Here is a 23,317-nt window from a genome sequence, read left to right as displayed (position 1 = left end):
AGCTCCGATTTGAGTCACTCGAGAAATTCTCTGAGCCGTGCTGTACATTTATCTAATAAATTAATCTTTCCATGGGAACAATTTGAGTTCCTGCTTTCTGTACAGAGGGACCTGCACAGATAACCTACAGAACAAGGTAACTGCAAGGTATTTCAAACAGCTGATCTGAGTCTTACAAAACTGAGCATAAAAGTAGAGTACAGAGAGCCCCTTAATGTCAGTCATTTGGGAGACATACACAGCGGGCAAGCTTGCATGGGGAGGGCAATTTTGACACTGCCTGAAGGGCTTGCCTTTGAAAATCTCTCCGGCATGCACAATGTAGGCAAAAAAGTGCCCATATACTTTACACTAGCATGGGAGCAGGTGCAACGCCCATGCAGGCAAGTGTGCACAGAGATTTAAAAATGAAATCGCCTGGTCTACTTTGCCTCCACCAGCCTACCCCCACCCCTTTTTTCACATGGGCAAAAGTACATGTGCTGTGAATATCCATTTACCTAGCGACATCACTTTGAATATTGTTCCCATAAGCTATAGGAGATAGGACGCAGTTCTGAACAAATGGGGTTCCTTTTTTTTTTTTTCTTCACATTTCTTGAACACCATCAATGATCGAATGACTCAAATTACTATACTATTAGAACTTGTTGTAACACAGGATTTTTCAATATTTCAGACTGATCTTATAGACAGGTCTACCAGAATCAGGATTTTATTCCTAGCTCTACTCATTCTCTGTTTTTTCTTTCCTTTATCTTATTTTCATTTGAATAGCAAATGGTGTATTGGGTGGAGAAAGTGGAGCCATTTTCTGTGACAAATACCCTTAACAAGAACTAATCATTAATGCTATAGACCTTATATTGCATTTCCTGTAGTAATTGTTTTATCCTATAACTTTCTGGACTTTTTAATTTAATTCTCGTAATTGATTATCCTGTTGAAACCTAAAAAAAAAAAATAAAGTTGCTTCTAAAAAATATAAAGTATTACAAAAAAATCTAATATGCTGGTGCCATAGTTCAGAAGCAGCTGCACAGTACATTGCGATGTGAGAGCCCTGGATTTGATTACAGAGCTCAGTTTCTGTTCCTCAGGCCATTTAAGGATATTACTGAGGTAGTCTTCACAGCTACTAGTGGGAGAGTCCTGGCTATCATACAACAGTAACACCTAATGGCTAGACTCAGGATACACAAACACTATGATCCAAGAAAGTTGCAGTCTATAACTTCTACAAAAGGACTGTTGCTATAATGGCTAGGCTACACAAAAAGGGTGAGAGAGGGTTAAAAACAGGAAAAAAAAATTCTAGGTAGTTGTAAATGAAATGTCATGGCACCATAGCTTAGTAGAGGCTGATTCTCAGTAAGATAGAAATCCAAAGAGAAGAGGAGAAAACTGCCAGCCCAAAATATGTGTTATCAAGCATTCATAATTATAAGTTAATCTGAATGTTACCAGCTGACCCAGCTCAATCTTGTAAGGTAGATCTACTGCTTGATATTTAAAACCACATTGCACTGCGTTATGGGACATACAGAGGTCCATATTCAAAAGCATTTGGCTGGATAACTCAGAAGTTATCCAACTAAATGAAGATTTGTGCACTTATCCGGCTAAATTCTAGTCAGCGAATAAGTTAGCAAGGTAGAATTTAGCCGACTAGTCAGGTCATTTATCATTTCATGACAGGGCCTTACCACGCACGTGCGATAAATACAGCAATGCAATTGTGTATGCAAATATACACTTGAGTATGCAAGTGGGAGGAGAGAGGGAGAATTAAATGCAAAAGGTGGTCTTCTACCGCTTCCTGCATCCGATTAACGCACAGCAACACAGGAATTAACATCAGAAATAACTACACCTATTTCTTGGGCGGTACAGGGACAAAAGGTTTTCATCGCGTATGCTCAGCCGTTACCACGGTTCATGGCTATTACCGCATTTGATAATTTTGAGCCTTATTACAAACACACCTATCAGGCTCTCCTGGGCCAGTAAAAACAGCTGGTTCCACCTGGCCTGCCTTCCTACATCCATTATGTTTGTGGCAAGTGTACTTGTGAGGGGATACTGGATGCTTGAGGGGGATCATCACAGACAACAACAAGAAGAAGAAGAAGACGACAAACCACAACACACTGAACATGAAAGGGAATATCCAGGCCCTCTTCAGGAAGTCCCAGCACCCGAGCGGGAGCCAGTGGCCCTGTAGGGAGAGCATCAGGGCCCATGGCAGGGTTTGCCACACAGGCATCCACGGCACAGGAGATACAGGGGTCGCATCTTCCCTCCATGGACCTCTTTGCAGGGCATGCCATAAGATTATGTGGTAAGCAGGTATCGCCTTACCTCTTGGGCTATAATGGAATTATATGATGAAATCAGAGAAGATCTGGATCCGGTCACAGAAGAGTCTCACGCTCTACCTGGGCTCACCAAACTATTGGCCACCCTGCATTTCCTGGCATCTGGCTCCTTCCAAACAACAGTAGGGATAGTTGGGGAGATGTTCCAAAGCACTTTTTCCCACTGTCTGAGCCAGGTCATAACAGCTGTATCTGACCGCCTTAATCGCTACATAGTATTCCCTCAGGACAGGCAGTACTTGATGATATCAAGAAAGCTTTTTATGCCATTGCACATTTTCCAAATGTTGTAGGAGCTATCGACTGCACCCACATAGCCATCATCCCATCACATAACAGGGAGGAGATCTACCGCAACAGAAAGCTCTTCCATTCCATCAATGTGCAAGTGGTCTGTGACGCACAACTGCGCATTCTCAACGTCGTGGCCAGGTACCAGGGCTCCACACATGATTTCTTTATACTTAAGCAGTCAGGCCTTTTTGAAGATTTTAAAGATGGCTTCTTCGGAGAAGGCTGGCTTGTAGGTAAGGCACATGCTTCTTTTGCTAATTACTCTCCGGCTCTGTGTTCGCTGGGACAAGGGGCAGGCTGTGAGGGAGCCAAATGGCTTCTACTGTTAGATGTAGATGCCAGAGCATCAGGGCATGCCTTTCTCTCCATATGCTAGAGAGAATGGCACAATGTACATGCCCCCAAGCTTTGTGAGTGGGCAGACACTACAGACTAACTGCGGCCAGTTAGTCATTGGTCAGTGAGTAGCTCAAATGCACTTTGTCTTTACCATGAGATACGTAAAACAAAAGCAGCAGCATGCACATGATTTGCACTAGCAAATGAACTGTGTGACCAGGGGCAGATGCCCGCTGACGAGCGGCCCAGGGATTCGCTGCTCAGGCTGGCCCAGGAGATACCACGTGGTCTGCCGAGCACGGCTCTGTCACAGCCGTGCTCGGCAGACCACATGACTAGAGCGACCGGCCCACCGGGGGATGCCCAATCCCCCGATAGGGCAATCTGCCCCTGTGTGTGACATCAGAACAATGTGTATCTGGGGAAGACATACAGCAAGCAGGTGGGGACTTGCACTAACATCCCAGGGGCCTGAATCTTTTCTGTTAGGACATGTGTGGCAGCTGTGAGGTATAGCTCCCTGGTTTGAATACTGCTACAAAGTGGTACCATTTGCTTCTTTATGAGTGATAGGCACACAGCTGGTAGGTACCCTACATGCAGTTAGCCATTCGGGAACAGCTGACACAGAATGTGCAAGTCCTATATTGTTAATATACTGTCAACAAATACAGTGACATGGCCTTAGGGTAGGGAAAAAGTATTAGAAGAGCCCAGCCAACATAGAGGTAATGTTACACAGTCATATAACATGCTGTGGCTTGCTATTCATATGTCCAACTAACAGTGGGGTGAGTGATACAGCCATTTTGTGTTTGCCGCAGGAGATTCTGGAAACCTGGCTTCTCATCACCATTGCTATTCATAACATGCCAGTTGAGATTAGGTACAATGAGGCCTTGTGTTCAACTTGCTGTATCAACGAACGCACCTTTGCAGTTCTCAAAAGTAGATTTCGCTGTTTGGACAAAACAGGTGGCGCTTTAATGTGTGTGCCTCCCAGAGTAGAGGATAGAGTGCTGTAGCTGTGTATTCCATAATCTCACACTACATCATGGTCTACCAATTCATATACATCTATACATCAGGACATACCCCAGGATCCACCATGTCCATCCACAGAGGTGCAGGACCCCTAACTAGGTCAGTGTGGTTTCTTCAATATGACTCCTGGTAATTGAGGACTTCATGAAGAATCACAAGGTCACCCATCCTGGATAGATACTGCCATGTCACACTCCCTACACAACCGATGAGAGCTAGTCATGGACCACACCAGCCGGTGCGCCCTACACAGACTGTCATGGCTGGTCGCTAGTGGGTCCCCAAACAGGTTGATAAAAGAAGTCCATGAAAGCTCGAACGAAGCCTGAGCCGAGGCGGCCTTGCATGGCCAATGAAGGCAAGACAAAGGGACAGCTGAGGTGCAGGGTAAGAAGAGTCCAACATAGAGAATTAGATGAAGGGATGAGACGACATCTGAGACAAAGACGGTCAGAATGCATGAAGACGAAGATGTGAGACCATGGACAATGAAGACAGAACGAAGAACATAAGCCTTGAGAAGCCGGATGGCAGAGAACTCCTAGGGAGGACTGGCTCCTTGCGAAGGCAAAGTTAAAATGAAGACTGGATCTTTTTATACAGAAGAGGAGGCGACTCCCTGATGACATCACTCGTAGACTTCCTCCCTCACTGTCCCTTTAAGAAGGGGAAGAAGAGCCAGCCTCACCCCTAGGAGGAAGCAGGAAGTCCAGGACCTTGGCCAGCAGCCCTGCTGAGACGCTGGGTGCAGGAGGAGGAGCAGGCCCGATGCTGGCAGGCAGCTTCCCAGCCGCAGGAGTTGGAGGAAGGACAGCCCCTTGCCGCAGGGGAGCCCGGGGCTTCAGGCCCTTTCCCCCGGAGGGGAAAAGGTAATGTCGATGGCTTCCGGGCCGCATGAATATGTTGTAATGCAGCTCCCTGCTGCATAGAAGGAAGCAGCGCAGCTCCCAGCCACGAGTAGAAGTGCCAGCAGCCTCCGGACCGTGCCGGTTGAAACAGCTCGGCTCCAGCCGTGTAAAGGGGCTTCGGTGGTCTCCAGACTGTGGGAGCTAAAAATAGCGCAGCTCCCACCACATGGGACAGACATCGCCAGCCTCCAGGCTGCATAAAAGAGAGAGAAAAAAAGAGGTGGAGAGACGGCCCAGGGCCAAATCGTAACACTGTACTTGAGATGCCTAGTGTTACAAGGGCCAGTAAAGTCACTGATGCCAGTACTGCATCAGCTGTGGCAGAGCCACTGCAGAACCTCAGAGTGCTCATCTAGCAGGTGTGCAGTAACAGGCTTTCCTAAAAAGCATGTCAAAGAGAGCGTCATTCCCACCATTATAGCTGGTGATTCAATTATTAGGAAGGTTGTTAGGTAGCTGGTGGACTTGAGGATTGCTTGGTAACATGCCTGCCTGGTGCGAAGGTGGCTGGTCTCACTCATCACATAGGTAGGATTTTAGATAGTGTTGAGGAGGAGCCGGCTATCTTGGTACATGTGGATACCAATGACATAGGAAAGTGCAGGAGGGAGGTTCTGGAAGACAAATTTAGGGTTTTACATAGAAAGCTCAAATCCAGAATCTCCAGGATAGCATTCTCAGAAATGCTCTCCACCACCCCCCCTCCACATGCAGCACCCCAGAGACAGGCAGAGCTCCAAAGTCTCAATGTGTGGATGAGAAGATGGTGCAAGGAAGACAGTTTTTGATTTATTAGGAACTGGGCTTAATTTTCGGGAAGGTGCACCTTTTCCAAAGGATAGGTTCCACCTTAACTAGAGTGGAACCAGGCTGCTGGCACTAACCTTTAAAAGGAGATAGTGCAGCTTTTAAACTAGATGATTGGGGAAAGCCTACAGTTGCTCAGAAGTACATGGTTTGGAATGATGTATCTTTGAAGTATAGTAAGAGAACAGGGAAAATAGGGCATCCCAATAGAGACATTGCAATAAATGCCAAAGGGAAGGATAACCAATAGGACACTGTGATATGAGGGTACAAATTATATCTAAATGATAGGTTGCATCAAATTGGTAGAGGGGTGGCACTATATTTTAAAGAGAGCATTGAGTCAAACAGGATAAAAGTTCTGCAGGAAACAAAATGCAATATTGAATCTTTATGGATAGAAATTCCAGGTGAAAAAGAGAATAAAATAGTAAAGGGGGTATATAACCATCCACCTGGCCAGAATGAACTAACAGACAATGAAATGCTAAAAGAAATTAGGAAATCTAACAAAATCAGCAGCACAGTATTAATGGGTGATTTCAATCACCCCAGTATTGACTGGGTGAAAGTTACATCAGGACATTCTAGAGACGTTCCTAGATGAAATGACTGCTTCATGGAGCAACTAGTACAAGAACTAACAAGAGGAGAAACTATTTTAGACTTAGTCTTTAGTGGATCACATGATTTGATGTGAGAGGTAACAGTGTTGGAGCCACTTGGCAATCGTGATCACATTATCAAATTTGACTTATCTAGAGGGAGCGCAAAAAAGAAATCTACTATGACAGCATTTAACTTTCAAAAAGGTGACTATGATAAAATGAGGAAAACTGTTAGGAAAAAACTGAAAGGAGCAATTGCAAAGGTTAAGATTTTAGCTCAGGCATGGATGTGGTTTAAAAATACCATCTTGGAAGCCGAGAACAGATGTATTCCATGCATTAGAGAAGGTGGAAAGAAGGGTAAACGACTACCGGCATGGTTGAAAGGTGAGGCGAGAGAGGCTATATTTAAAAGAACATCTTTTAAGAAATGTAAAAGGATCCAAATGAAGAAAACAGGAAACAGCATAAGCACTGGCAAGTCAGATGCAAAGTATTGAGAAGGAAGGCAAAGAGAGAATTTGAAAAGAAGATGGAAGTAAAATCTCATAATAACTTTGTCAGGTACATTTGAGATAAAAAAAAAAAAACCTGTGAGGGAGTCAGTTGGACCATTAGATGATCAAGGGGTAAAAGGAGCACTTAAAGATGACAAAGCCATAGCAGAGAGACTAAATTAATTATTTGCTTCAGTATTCATTGAGGAAGATGTAAGATATACCCATGCCAGAAATGATATTCAAAGGTAATGATTCAGAGGAACTGAAACAAATCTCAGTGAACCTGGAAGATATACAAGAGCAAATTGACAAACTAAAGAGTAGCAAATCACCTGGACCAGATGGTATACATCCCAGAATGCTGAAAGAACTGAGAAATGAAATTGTGGACCTACTATTGGAAATTTGTAAACTATCAATAACATCATATATGGTACCTGAAGACTGGAGGATTGCCAACGTAGCGCCAATTTTTGAAAAGGAATCAAGGGGTTGATCCAGGAAACTATAGACAAGTGAATCTGACATCTATGTCGGGCAAAATGGTAGAAGCCATCATAAAGAAAAAAAATTGCTGAACAAATAGATAAGCATAGCTTAATGGGACAAAGCCAACATGGATTTAGCCAAGGGAAGTCTTGCCTCAAAAATTTGCTACATTTATTTGAGGGTATAATTAAACATGTAGATAAGGGTGAACCAGTTGATAGTGTATCTGGATTTCCAGAAAGCATTTGACAAAGTCCCTCATGAGAGGCCTCTTAGGAAATTAGAAAGTCATGGGCTAGCAAGCAGTGTCCTAATGTGGATTGCCAATTGGTTAAAAGATAGAAAACGGAAAGAATGGCTAAATGGTAAATTTTCCCAATGGAAAAAGGTAAATAGTGGAGTGCCCCAGGGATCTGTTCTGGGACCGATGTTTTTTAATTTATTTATAAATGACCTGGAAATGGGAGCAACAAGTGAGGTGATCAAATTTGCTGATAACATAAAATTATTCAAAGTTGTCGAATTGAAGAGGATTGTGGGTAATTGCAAGAGAACATTGCAAAACTGGGAGACTGGGCATGCAAATGGTAAATTGAAATTTAATGTAGACAAGTACAAAATGATGCACTTAGGGAAGAGTAACCCAAATTATAGCTAAAAAATGCAAGGTTCAACATTAGGTGTCACCACTTAGGAAAAGGTTCTAGGTATCATTATTGAAAATACATTGAAATCTTCTGCTCAGTGTGCAGCAGCAGCCAAGAAAGCAAATAGAATTCTAGGGATTATTAGAAAAGGAATGGAGAATAAAACAGAGAATATCATAATGTCTCTGTATCGCTCCATGGTTGCAACCTCATCTTGAGTATTGTGTTCAGTTCTGGTCACCACATCTCAAGTGTTAGGAATTGTGGACCCTTGCCCCCAGGGTGGGGTTGGCGCTACTTGCGGGGTTGAGCCCCGCAGGTCCCCACCGTCGGGAGGTGAGGCTGGCCGGTAACAGAGGTAGACAGAAACTTCGCCAGTACCGGCCCTCGTTTCCCGTAGGTTGAGCCCTTGGGTGCTGGGGCCGGCTGGTCTTAGGTGCACCTCTGTGTGGCTGGTCCCGGAGAGAGTAGGCGGCTGGAAGCAGAGAGTGTCGGAGAGGTTAGGTTCGGTCCAAGACCGAGTTACACTCGGAGAGAGAGGGAGAGAAGGCCTCAAGGGATGAAGTGCTACAGCAGTTCTGAAGGCAGTAGAACAGGACCACGTGGGACTGGCCCTGAGGAGAGGAAGTGCAGGAACAGAGGCTTGTATAGTGGTATGCTGAAGCAGGGCTAGAGCAGGAAATCCGCTGTAGCAGGTTCGAGTAGAAAAGAAGCACAGAGGGACTGCCTGAGGGACGGCAGTGCAGTTAACAGGGACCTGTGATGGAGAAGCGCTGAGAGGTGCCATAGGGAGTGGGGACACCAAGACACAGTCCTGTAATGTAGAAGCACTGAGAGAGGTCCAGAGCAGAAGTGTAGAGACAGCGTCTTGTGACGTAGAAGATCTGACCCAGGCCCTGAGGGACAGAAGCGCTGTGACGGGGTCTCGTGATGTAGCAGCGCTAAGCCATGTCCCGAAGAGAGGAAGCGCTGAGGCAGGATCCCCGATGTAGAAGCACTGAGGCTGGTCCCAAGGAGCAGGAGTATAGAGACAGGGTCCTCAGAGCGGGAGTGCAGAGACAGAGTCCCAAATGTAGAAGCACTGAGCCAGGCCCTGAGGAGCAGGAAGCACCGAGACAGGGTCCCAGATGTAGAAGCGCAGAGAGAGGATACCAGCAAGTAGGGCAGGGATCCGTAGAACAGGAATAACAGGTCCGGAGTACTGGAGCAAGCACCAGCTAGGAACCAGGGAACTCGTTGTCAAGTCGGTTAGTGGTGGATGGAGGTAGTCCTTAAATATCCCGGGCCAGTGATGTCATCAGCTGCGGATGAGCTTGGAGTTCCCGCCATTGGCCCTTTAAAGGAAGGACAGATGGCGCATGCGTGCCTAGGGAGACCCAGGGACAGAATGCTTGTCGGCGGTGTCCCAGCTGCCTCATGGAGCACAGGAAGGCAGCTGGGACATGGCGGCAGCAGCTGGCAATGGCCACGAGGGTACCGGAAGTAGAGGGCCAAGCATGACATGAAGTGAGTTGAGCTGGCTGCAGCCGGCAGGTGTAACATCAAGAAAGATATAGTAGAATTAGAAAAGGTACAGAGAAGGGTGACCAAGATGATAAAGGGGATGGAACAATTCCCCTATTAAGAAAGGCTAAAGAGGTTAGGACTCTTCATCTTGGAGAGACAGCTGAGGAGAGATATGATAGCGGTCTATAAAATAATGAGTAGAATGGAATGAGTAAATGTTAATCAGTTATTTACTCTTTCGAAAAGTAAGAAGACCAGTTGACACACAACGCAGTTACTTGGTAATACATTTAAAACTAATAAGAGAAAATATTTTTTTACTCAATATATAATTAAGCTCTGGCATTCGTTAACAGAGGATGTGTTGAAAGCTATTAGTATAGCTGCCTTTAAAAAAGGTTTGGCCAAATTCCTGGAGGAAAAGTCCATTAACAATCATTAAGGTAGAGCTGCAGAAATCCTCTGCTTGTTCTTGGAATAAGCAGCTTGGAATCTACCTACCCCTTGGGATCCTGCCAGCTACATGTGACCTGGCTTGGCCACTGTTGGAAATAGGATAGTGCGCTTGATGGACCCCTGGTCTGACCCAGTAAGGCAAGCCTTATGTTCATGGAGGCATCTACTGAAGCATCTCCCTCCAAAAAGAAGGCATGGACTGCAATTCCTCCTGCAATACCCTCTCCTGTCCTATACCCTGCAGCTCTTCGAGCAGCACTTCCTTGAGACCCTACATGTCCTGCCATATACCTACAAGCAGGCATGCCACTATCATTTTGAAATGAATGCACGTCTCAGCTGGAGTGAAAGGCACCTCTTCATCAATATTGGAGAAGAGCTGGCCTCTTCCATTTCTCTGCCTTCCCCTTTGTCAACATTTTGTCCAAAGATATCCAGAGAATATGGTTCATTATAGATGGGCAAGGGCTTGTCCTCCAACAAAGCCTGGGTGTGTTCCTCATCTCTTGTCACATCCCTCTCATACTCTTTTGGGCAGATACAAATTAGGCGAGCCCCTCTTCTTCTGATTCACTCTGTGCCTCTGGATGCTGCCTTGGCTTTCCCTCCCACTGGGTCCTGGGCCATTAGAATCTCATTGATTGTCATCTCATTTAAGAAGGAAAATTATAGATAATCTCACTATTAAGTGTTTCTATCTTGCCTTCTCTCTTCTCACCCATTCCTTATAGTAAAGGAGGACAGTAAAATGGGCCCATTCTCTGTGGCCTCCAGCAACTAAACAACCTTCTGGTTTAGCATTCCCTGTAGTGTCAGTGCAATAATTATGCACTTTTTCCCTTTATAAATCTACAATCTTGAACAGAAAGAGGGCTGGCAGCAAGGTGTTTCCCTTGCTGGCAGGTCCTATCTATCTTTTGGACCACAGACTATCTGTAATATGTAAATACATGTATTGTCAGACATTTTATAATAGGTACTATATGCAAGAACCTTATATGCATTTTTTACAAAGACTTCCCACCTTGTTACCCTTGAAAGCGTGGGGCATCATGCTCACCAACCGCTCGCAATGCAGCCTCTGATATAGTGCTCTAGATCATTTGTTCTGCTTGGGTGAAAGTTATGTGACTGGCAGGCAAGAAGAATGTGAGGATTTGGCATCTGCCACTGTCGAATTCCAGTTGGTAAAAATGAATTAGTGCTCTATTACTTTCATTGACATATCCAGTTTAGAGGAGAAAGAGGTGGAAGATTAGAAACTGCAGACAGTTTCTGTTGAAAAGAGAAAATCTATTTGACACCTCTTCTCTACTGGAAGTTTTCCAGTTGGTGAAAGGCCCCTTAAATTTCATCTCCTTGTCTCCCAGTTGTGTGATGTTTTTAGTGGTGAAGCAAACAAGACGTTTCCCCACTATAGGCTATGTCTTTGTCTGTGTCTTAGCCGCACTCACATCTTGGCACTTGGAGGAGGTAGGAACTAAGACATGACTTACACAGTTCTGTTGTGTTGTGCCCCTTACAGCAAGGACATTCTGGGGAGCAAAGTCTAGAATGCTGACCCAAATTAACTGGAGCTAAACTAAGGCAGCTATAAGAGTAGATGAGTGAAGAATAACAGTTAGATGAAAGGGCTGCATGCCTAGCTACAATGCAGGCCAGTGTGTGGGTGTGAGAGTGAGTGTAGTATGCTGTCCTCAGAGAGGATGAAATATTTAGCATGCCAAAGAAGACACATACAAAAGGTAAAAATGATAACACTTTTATAAGATTATACAACAATAATAAAATAATTTTTATAAACTTGTTTGTTAAAAAAGGGAGTAGAGGTAGGTACATCTAGGGACATAACCATTTATATAAATAAAAGGCCCCTGAAACCTCAGGAGAACGGGTCCTGATAGGCTTAGGTGACTGAGTGCTATGGCGGTTGCCTTACGCTCACCAGCTCAAGAGCAGACATGAAGCCCTTCTTGAGCCTGCACAAGACACTCCACAACAACCAACAGCCTTCTGAAGTTGGTGCGCATCATCCACCATCCACTGAACTACAGACCCCATAGATGCTAGAGCCTGGGCTTCTGGGTTTGGAGCAGGTACTTGGCACAGAGTCCATCTCTGTAGTCATGGGATGCAGGCCAGAATCGTGGGAAAGCTGCCCTGTGAAATGTTCATCTTCCTTTCCCAGCAATGGTAGGGCACCTCAGGAATTGTGTCTGTGGTTCCAGGGAGAAAAGGGAAGGAGTCCCTATAGGGGTGGGGAGAGGAATGGGAGGCTGATCTGCCTCAAACCTGGGGCCACCAGTTGAGGGAGGGAGGGCTGGCTGCTGTGCTGCTGCAAGGGGTGGTGATGGCGGCAGTGGTGATGGCTGATGCTGGCCACCTGCACCTGGCAATGCTGCTGCATCAGCAGAAGCAGCTGAGTGCTGTTCTTCTTCCTCCTCCTCATCTGAGGCAGAGCTGATGGTGTCTGTAAAAAAAAAAAAAGTGTGTGGCAAGTTGTCAGCTGGTGTGCACAGGGGTGTCAAACTATTGGAGTGCATTCCATTTATGAGAGGGGTGGAGACAATGGGATATGATCCATGCTGTGTAACACAAATCTGCTATAGCAGGTTGCCAGATCATATACAGGTTCCCTCAGAAAGCAGAGTTGCTTACCTGTAACAGTGTTCTCCCAGGACAGCAGGATGTAGTCCTCACATTTAGTTGACGTCACTGGATGGAGCCCTATCACGGCAAACTTTTCTGTCAAAGTTTCTAGAACGTTTGACTGGCACACTGAGCAGGCCCAGCATGCCATGATCCCTGTGTCCACAGTGGTCTCCCTTCAGTCTTGTTTGTAGCAAAAAGCGCAAGCGAAAATAAAATAATAAAATGTTTCAAATCCAACTCCGCGGGGTGGCGGGTGGGTTTCAGGAGGACTACATCCTGCTGTCCTGGGAGAACACCTGTTACAGGTAAGCAACTCTGCATTCTCCCAGGACAAGCAGGATGGTAGTCCTCACATGTGGGTGATTAGCAAGCTACAGGCTGACTCATTACAACAGCCCAATAGCAGACAACTCGTGCAGCAGGCACAATAATTGTGGTGCTATTTGCAATGATGAGGCAGCCTGAAATCACAGCAGGTGGTTGTGGAAGGAGTTAGGGATTATACTGGAACACAGTTTTTCAAGACAGATTGGCCAAAGGCAGAATCTTGACGGATTTCCTTATCTAAGCAGTAATGTGCTGCAAATGTGTGAAGAGAGCTCCATGTCGCAGCCTAGCAGATGTCGGCAATTGGTACTGAACGATAGTGTGCTACCAATGTTGACATGGCCCTTACAAAATGTGCCTGCACTCACCCCTGGAGAGGAAGGCCTGCTTCCTCATAGCATAATTTGATACAGTCTGCTAGCCAGTTGGAGAGAGTTTGTTTGTTTGCCCACTGGAACTCACAGCTTGTCTTTGTCAAAGAAGCAAAGAGTTGGGTGGATTTCCTATGGAGTGCAGTGCGGTCTAGATAGAATGCAAGTGCGCGTTTACAGTCCAAGGTGTGCAAAACCCTCTCGTCCTGGTGAGAGTGACACCTTGAGAAAAAGTGGGCAGACTATAGACTGGGTAAGGTGAGAGGCTGTGTCCACTTAAGAAAGGGTGAGTACGGAGGACCACTCAGTCACGGAGGAACCTAGTGTTGGGTAAGTATGCAACAAGGGCTTGTAACTCACTGACCATTTCAGTAGAGGTGATGGCTACGAGAAAAGAATTTGCCATATTAGGATTTTAATGTTATAGGAATTCAAAGGCTCAAACGGGGAATACATGAGCCTTGTAAGCACTACATTTAGGCCCCATTCCATAACCGGTGATCGTAGACGAGGCTTAAGTTGTAGAAAACCCAGGGTTAACAGTGCATCCCCTACTCCCTGGTGGTACGCTGAGATGGAACTGAGGTGTACCCATGCAGAGGATGTCTGGGGACCAGAATTCGAAAGGTATCCTAGATTAGAGATGTGCTTCGTTTTTTTGTACCGGGTCGTTTTTTGGCTCGGATACTTCGTGGTAAAATTCGGGTTTTCTCGTTTAGTTTTTTTGAAAAACGAAACGAGGAAACCCGAAACCGGCCCGGGAAACGAAGCTAAAAAAAACCCCACGCCAAGCATTTAAATTAATTTTATTACATTGCATACAACCCCCCACCATCCCGATCCCTCCCCAAGACTTACTAACATCCCTGGGGGTCCAGCGGGGTCCCGGGTTCCATTTGTCCCTCCGTGCCCGGTGTGCTACTGCAAGCCGTGCTCCTCAAAATGGTGCCGAATAGCCTCTGAACTACTATGTCACAGGGGCTACCGGCGCCAACTCTACCCCAACTCTGTCCCCTGGAACATCTCTCCCCAGTTACATAAGAAACATAAGAAAATGTCATAATGGGTCAGACCAAGGGTCCATCAAGCCCAGCATCCTGCTTCCAACAGTGGCCAATCCAGGCCACAAGAACCTGGCAAGTACCCAAAAACTAAGTCTATTCCATGTAACCATTGCTAATGGCAGTGGCTATTCTCTAAGTGAACTTAATAGCAGGTAATGGACTTCTCCTCCAAGAACTTATCCAATCCTTTTTTAAACACAGCTATACTAACTGCACGAACCACATTCTCTGGCAACAAATTCCAGAGTTTAATTGTGCGTTGAGTAAAAAAGAACTTTCTCCGATTAGTTTTAAATGTGCCCCATGCTAACTTCATGGAGTGTCCCCTAGTCTTTCTACTATCCGAAAGAGTAAATAACCGATTCACATCTACCCATTCTAGACCTCTCATGATTTTAAACACCTCTATCATATCCCCCCTCAGTCGTCTCTTCTCCAAGCTGAAAAGTCCCAACCCCTTTAGTCTTTCCTCATAGGGGAGCTGTTCCATTCCCCTTATCATTTTGGTAGCCCTTCTCTGTACCTTCTCCATCGCAATTATATCTTTTTTGAGATGCGGCGACCAGAATTGTACACAGTATTCAAGGTGCGGTCTCACCATGGAGCGATACAGAGGCATTATGACATTTTCCGTTTTATTCATTATTCCTTTTCTAATAATTCCCAACATTCTGTTTGCTTTTTTGACTGCCGCAGCACACTGAACCGACGATTTCAATGTGTTATCCACTATGACACCTAGATCTCTTTCTTGGGTTGTAGCACCTAATATGGAACCCAACATCGTGTAATTATAGCATGGGTTATTTTTCCCTATATGCATCACTAAATAGTAAATGGAAAACCTGGTTATATATCTATTTTCACATGCCCAGAGCCCCAGGATATGTTCTGACAGCTAAAATCCATCTTACACTATTATTGTATATTGTTTGCACTGAATGTACTCTATTTTGTTAATTTTATACACTTGCTTCTACATTTTTAACATTTTTAATATTTGCCAGCTATTTCATTCAAAATGTAAATTATATTCATTATTCTTTTACATCTTCCTCAATCAAACTCCATATTCTACCATTTTTGACCTAGTAGTTAACTTTTTTTTTATCCAGAATACTGATCTTGCTTCCCTTTCTAGAGTTTTTGATACCTACACTTGAGATCTTATCTTCCACCCCAAACTTTCTGCCTCTCCTTGAGTCTCTCCCAACTTCAGTTTATAGTATTTATTTATTAGGTCCTTAAAATACTTTTTTATTCTTTATAATACATATTATTAATTCTTTTCTCACCACTAATATCTTTGTTTGTCTTCAACACTGTCGCTATTCACCCACTTCTTAAGGTTAAACATTTTTTATTGGCATAATTCAATTACACGACAAGGGAATAACAATCACAAAGCCATCAGTTTTATAATTTTCCCACACACAATCTCCAGCCAATCAGCATCAAAACCCAAAACAATAGATCAAGAGAGTACACTTTCACAACTAGATACATGTCCTGCTTTCCCATGATTCCCAAAATACTCAACGTCTTAAAAAATCTTATCTCGAGCCTCGTTGTGACATCCCAATTTTACTTTTCCCCTTTCTAGCTAAAATATTAGAAAGAGCAGAGTTTTTTCTTTCCAAGGTTCACCCTTCCTTGAAAAAGGAATCTATTATACCTTTGCCTGTCTATGTCTAGGTTTAGAGAATTGTTTTGAAATGAAATTGCATTGACCATGGGTCTTCAGCTAAGGCCTCTTCATACTGTAAAATGCTTATTAGTCTTCTTCACTGCTTTTGTGCAGTTGATGAGCATATTATTCTCTGTAATATCACTGAACTACATGGTCTGCATGTTACTTTTCTGCACAACACTTTCAATTTTTGCTCAGTGGTTAACTGCTCTTCAATCTTTCCCTTCACTGTAAATATTTACCAGGGTTTTGTTCTTGGTCATGTTTTTCCTCCAAATATATATATATATATATATATATATATAGATAGATAGATAGATAGATAGATATAGATATATGTATTTATCTTTTTTTAAATTTTGCCTATCACTGTTATACCGATGACACTCCTTTTACCATGCTCATATCCATAATCTGATATCTCAAAATTTTCTACCTGTCCTCCAGCTGCTCCTGATTGGATGCCCTCACATTTTATCAAATTGATTACCTCAAAAACAAAGGTATTTTTTTTTTCATATTCATGTTCAATTTCTGTCCCTCCTCTAGTGTAAGTTTAAATTCAATCCATTTCTCTCATGTTTATTACATCTTATGTCAGAAACTTAGGTATTCCTTTGTATTCTACTCTTTCAAGCCTCATGTATGTGCATTCTTTACTGTCATTAGATACTAATTGATCAACATTCACTAAATCTGGAATTTTTTTATTTTTTTTTAACCCATACTACATTCTCATACAATTACTCAATCTACCTTGTTAGACTATGCAAATGTTATTTTGGCTAGTCTTTCCAATACTACCATCTATCTTCTCCAACTCTTTTAGACTTATCTAGTTAGAAACCTGTATTGTGTCTTTTGTCACACTCAGATTTCCCTTCATTTAGCCTCTGTTCACCTCTCATCATTAGATCCCAATGAAGCAACATGTCTTGTTTAAGCTTCTTCCCCTGTTCTATGTGGAAATTCACATCCAGGTTCTACCTTACCTGTCCTTACTTACATATATTGATCCTTCTACCTATCCTCCCTGGTCCTAAGTCCCACCTACAATCCTAGTCAGGTGTCCTCTCTGTTGACTGATTCCATTAGAACTCATTTAAATCGAAGTACCCCTTCTCTTCTCCAGTTCCAGAAGAAATTTATAGCATGTTTTCACAAATTAGACTTGTCTAATAATCTGTGAAAGGAAAAATGAGTAATGTTTCAAAACAGATGAAGCATTTAGGAGACTAAGAAACTGATGTACTAAACTGCAAAATTATTTCACAGATGGGGTGTTTGCATGAAAGAGACATTAAAAATGCCCAGAAATGTACACAAAAAGCCTTAATTTTGGCATTTTGTTCATTTATTTTGTGCAGACACTACTTCTGCAAAAAATCTGCAACTTTGGGTCTCTATAGTAAATTTTCAAGCATAGAAAAGTTTATTTAAATCCATAAATAATGAACTGCTGGGATGTAAAAACATGCAAAGCTGCATTATTTATAAAAAAAATTTTTAAATCAGCATACAAAAACATTTTTGCATGCCGGTTTTTGCAATTGAAGATAACTATATCATACTAAAGGTATAGTTATCTTTTTTTCTGCTGTCCTAAGAGCTCAAGTTCACACACAAGTTTTCTACCTAGCTCATTTGTGGGCATCCCTCCAGTTAGTACATTGGCCTTTAAGCTAGATATGAGATGAAATAGACTACGAATAGAAAGAATAAACAGAGACATGAGAACCAAGACCAGAAATGAAAAATGGTGGAAAATATTTTATTTTTGGCTATAATTGTGTTGTTTTTTTTCCTGTCCCAGTTCAATTGGTTCAGGTCATGGTTGCCTTTTAGAGCCAAGCCAGACTCCTCAACTTGGCTCAGCTATGGCTTGATTCACCTATCAAATTCTCTGACTTGCCCACTTCCACTGTTTTGGATGGTTACCTCCAATGAAGTAATGGCAGTCACAGCCTTAATTCGGAGAATGAAATGTACTTGTTCACTTTGTCAGAGTTAAGCAAATTCCTTCTGTCTGAGAAAGGTCTGGATCCCATGCTGAATGGCCCTATTAGTAGAAAATTGTAGAGAATGGCAAGGGAGTGGATCTCTTTTCTTCCTGCAGACAAATGCTCTCTGGCACCTTTCAACTCCTTACATGACATTTCTAGGTCATGGCTTGTCTGCGCTGCCTGCCTGCTTCTGAATTCCCTGATTCTCAGCAGTGAGTACTTTTTTTTTCATCAGTGACATTTTCATGCAAGTGTGGTAAGATAAAATAACTGGTAAAATAGGTAGGGAAAGAAAAATATAACCTAAACTTGTGCTATCAAAACGAAAGTGGTAAGTAAAGTTCTCCATGTGTTAGTGCTCTAAAGCAAAGTACAAAATAAACAAGATACTTTTTAAACAATTCCACTTATTGCACAAAAGACTTCTGTGTTCTGAAAGCAGAGGAAATATGTTGCACAGAATTCATAGTACCGTTGAGTGACTCAAAGGTACTACAGTTAAACAGAGCTCTTCACATCTAAGTTGCTTGATCAAATTCTGCCCAGGCTAGAGAAAAGTCTAAAAACCACTACCATCAAAAAGTTATTCATGAAGTATGAATTTTTGTTGCATTTTTATAGTGCTTCAGGAATTGGTTTTATGGTGTGTGTCCATTATTTATTTATTTATTTTTGTTTGGGTTGGTTTTTTTTTTTGGGGGGGGGGGGTGGATGGATATCTGCATCAATAAAAGGAAAGCTCACCCACCATCCAATGTGGCTGGCTCTAAATTGCACCCTTGTTAGCAATTCCAGCAGAGACTCAGGGTTGGAATGGACCTGAACGGTGAAATGCACTCTCACTTTTAGACTTGTGTGAACAAAAACTGTATATATATGATGTATATTCAGACAATGAACTCACTGAAACACCATATGGATAAGCTGAAAGATAATATAATTAATCGTGTGGACACCTCATAAATTTACGTGGGCATGTCTCTGAATGCCTCACGCTAAGGTTGTGCAGCATTTTGAAAGCTGCTATACATGTCAATTAACTTAGCTTTGACTGTGCACCCAATGTCTAATCATTGGTGACCACACTATTTTTTAATTTTTTGACACATATTTTTGCAGAGGAAACCGGACACTTATCTGAGCATTGCTTGGACAGTATTTGACAACATCGACCCAACCCGACACGGTGCGTGTTTCATGGGCTTCATCAGGGGTGGAAAACTTATGCGGTGTCTATAATACAAAGAACAAAGCATTATACTTATCTTTTTGATAAACTTGAAAACAGTCCAAGATGCTATACAGGCTAACATATGTTCTATCTCTGTCTTTCCGCATGCACTGCTACTCTGTTTCAGCTTTAACTAGCAGCGACCCGCCATTACTCTTGACTGTCTTTTAAAACTAAACAGGAAGTCCAGGACTGGCCAATCGGTTCTGGGGGTCCATTTTAGGTACCAAAGCGTCCATTTTAGAAACCACGGAGCAAATATCGGTTCTTCAGAACCAGGTTACTACAGAATTTTCCCCCGAGCATTTGCAAGACATTATAGACAAGCACAAGAGCAAGCTAGAGGAGTTCAAACAATACATCAAGCAAACGGGCCAGCAAGTCACATTTGAGGACTCAGACGGGAATGGGTCGAATGATTCCGATGAAGGTGAATCAAATAGGAATATCAAAAGAGAAGCGCATAATCAGCCTTTTTTAGGTCGAGGACGACAAGGCAGATGGCAGTCCCGCAGATCGAATCGCAACGACCTGGTGACACAGGCTTACTCGCAGTGGGAAGGTCCGCAGACGAGATCGCGAGCTTAACACGATCAGCCGTCGTGAATATCTCTCAATATAGAATAACACAATCTGAAGAAGAGGTCCTAAATTTAGGACTATCCTTTGTCCTGTTTAAACGGCACGATCCTTTTCAGAGTAGAATTGCCGTTACACAATTCATTCATAAACTTCAAATAAAATTTTATTGTGATATTAATGATGTTTCAACAGATACTTTATCAATTGTTAGACCCAAGTCTAAATGGATGCTGCCGGGACCAATGGATGCTAATATTAGCACATTTTGTGCTCTTATTCTCAAAGATATAGCGGACTTTGAAAGTACCTCATCCAATCCATATGTAAATTTACCATCTGTATTAAGGGAGGCATTAAATTCAATGTCACAAAATCAAGACATTATAATTAAACCTGCCGATAAGGGGGCAGCATAGTCATACAAGACCGGACACAGTACGTACATTCCTTCAGTCAACAAGTGTTAGACACAAAATACTATTGTGAATTGCCCCTTGATCCAACTCCTTCATTACAGCAGACTATTATGGAATTATTGGAAGAAAAAGTTACTCCTTTTTTGACCCGAAAAGAAAGAAGTTTTTTGCAAGTTGATCATCCTCGCATTCCAATATTATATGGTGTCCCTAAGGTTCATAAAATGTTCAATAATCCACGCCTCCATCCTATCATCTGTAGTAACGGTTCTGTTCTCAAACCATTAGCAATATTTTTAGATAGATTTTTGCAGCCACTTGTAAAACAAATGCGCTCTTATGTTAAAGACACCACCGAGGTCCTGAACAAGCTAGAAAATGAAAGTCTGCCGACATCCTCAACCTTAATAGTGACAAAGGATGTCATATCTGTATATACAAATGTGTTTCAGGAGGTTGCACTCACCACTATACAAGACTGCTTAAATGATAACTTAGAAGGGAAATGCATCCCCTTTAAGTTTATATTTGAGATTGCCCAATTGGTTCTCCGGCGAAATTACTTTCAAATTAATGGCAAATATTACCTGCAAATACTTGGCATTGCTATAGGGTCTTCAGCGGCCCCATCCATAGCCAACTTGGTAATGGATTGTTTTGAGAGACAATTCATTTATACCTCCATGTGGTTTTCCAACATCCCTTTCTGGGTGCGTTATATAGACGATTTATTGTTTTTTTGGACTGCGGAACGATCTGCCTTGAACAAATTTAGTCAGTGGATTAATAGCTTGGACACTAATTTGCAATTTACAATGCAATATAGTCATGAACAAATTGTGTTTTTGGATATATAGATCCATAAGCAAGGAGTCCAGTTATATACAACTGTCCATCGCAAATCCATTGATAGGAATAACCTATTAATGTACAACAGCTTTCATCCTCGTGCCTTCAAAAATGGTCTCCCGGTAAGCCAATTTTTTAGAATTCACAGATTGTGCTCAACCGATCATGAGTTTAAAAGCCAAGCACTAGCACTTGCCAAAAGGTTCTTCAATCGTGGCTACCCTTATCCAACAGTGCTCAAAGCTTATAGACGAGCATACTGTTCCCCTCGTGAGGCATTGTTACAATACCAACCTAAATCACCCGTCACAGCAAGTATTTGCGCGCTTCAAAATATGGACAAATCTTATTTGATAGCCCAAAGCATCAAAAAACACTGGCATGTGTTACAACTCCATCCAACATTTGTGGAAATGCCATTAATAGCATATCAGAGAAGTAAGAATATTCATGATCATGTAGTACGGGCATCTCTCACGCCAATCAACCCAGTACAGTTTAATGGAACCATAGACAATGCGGAAAATGTGATATGTGCATTACCACCCTTGAAGGGATTGAATGGAGTCACCCTATTACAGGACGTACTTACAGGAAAAACGATACTACATGTAAATCTGCCCACATCGTTTATTTAATAATATGTCCTTGTCCACTTCTGTATGTTGGTCGCACAAGCAGGGTGATTAATATTTGCCTACGTAAACATAGAAGCCATATCAACACCGGCAATGTGGAAGCTCCCATAGTGAATCACTGCCTTCAAATGAACCATACTTTTGAAGAACTTAAATGGACAATATTGGAACAAGTATGTAAGAGTGATCACGGCGGTGATCTTAGTTACCAGCTTAACTACCGCGAGCAAAGGTGGATTTTCACCCTTGCCACTGAAGCACCAGACAGATTAAACGAAAGCGTTGAATGGTCCTCTTTGACTTAGAATTTGATTGGCAGTCATAGCCACTCCCCCAGAACCGAATGGCCAGTCCTGGACTTCCTGTTTAGTTTAAAAAGACAGTCAAGAGTAATGGCGGGTCGCTGCTAGTTAAAGCTAAAACCGAGTAGCAGTGCATGCGGAAAGACAGAGACAGAACGTATGTTAGCCTGTATAGCGTTTTGGACTGTTTTCAAAGTTTATCAAAAAGATAAGTATATCGCTTTGTTCTTTGTATTATAGATACCGCATAAGTTTTCCACCCCTGATGAAGCCCACGAAACACGCACCTTGTCGGGTTGGGTCGGTGTTGTCAAATACTGTCCAAGCAATGCTCAGATAAGTGTCCGGTCTCCTCTGCAAAAATATGTGTCAAAAAATTAAAAAATAGTGTGTTCACCAATGATTAGACATTGGGTGCACAGTCAAAGCTAAGTTAATTGACATGTATAGCAGCTTTCAAAATGCTGCACAACCTTAGCGTGAGGTATTCAGAGACAAGCCCACGTAAATTTATGAGGTGTCCACACGATTAATTATAGTATCTTTCAGCTTATCCATATGGTCTCTCACTTTTAGAGGCAGACCTTTCAGACCAGGACTGGGCTAGATTTGCAGGGCTGTATGAGGAAAATTATAATCCTGCTGCTGCTCATTTCGTTCTAGTATTGTGGGCTCTTTTTTTTTTTTTTTTTTATAAATCAATATAGCACTTTTCATAAATACTTAAAGCTGAATTTTAAAATGCCAGTGCACACCAAAATCGGAAGCACAAGTCGGGCTCATGTGTGCCCACCAAATTTTAAAAGCCACCCAGATGCGCGCGTACCTCCTGCTGCGCGCACATGTCACTCGATTTCAAAAAGGGGCGTGATCCGGGCATGGTCTGGCCAGATTGTGGGCACTTCAGGGTGTGGCTAAGAGATGTGCTCGTAAATACTTATGCGCCCCGGTCCATTGCCTCATAACTTTACTTCTGCTATGGAGGAGGTATAACTTAAAAAAATAATTTTCCATTTCTGCTGGGTTTAAATCATCTGGGGTAACTGGGGGTGGGGGGGGGGAGCGCAGGCTATCAAATAGGGGCATTTGGAGGACCTAGCTCTTAACTGGATTATCTGGTGGACGAACTGGTGAAGCTGGCAATAGCGTGGATGCACGCCCGTTATAAAATACCCTGAATTATGTGGTGGAATCGGGATTTGTGTGCCTGGGCACC

The 23,317-nt window shown here is 42.9% G+C and overlaps 1 protein-coding gene across 1 annotated transcript in view; it reads right to left on the bottom strand.

Moving 5' to 3' along the window:
- SUGCT (succinyl-CoA:glutarate-CoA transferase) overlaps nucleotides 1-23,317 on the bottom strand; it is a 1,474,461-nt gene that overhangs the window by 709,360 nt on the left and 741,784 nt on the right. The window lies entirely within an intron of this gene.

The sequence above is a fragment of the Rhinatrema bivittatum genome, chromosome 2 (genome assembly GCF_901001135.1).
Source record: "Rhinatrema bivittatum chromosome 2, aRhiBiv1.1, whole genome shotgun sequence".
Classification (NCBI taxonomy): domain Eukaryota; kingdom Metazoa; phylum Chordata; class Amphibia; order Gymnophiona; family Rhinatrematidae; genus Rhinatrema; species Rhinatrema bivittatum.
This window is presented reverse-complemented; position numbering and strand designations above follow the sequence as displayed.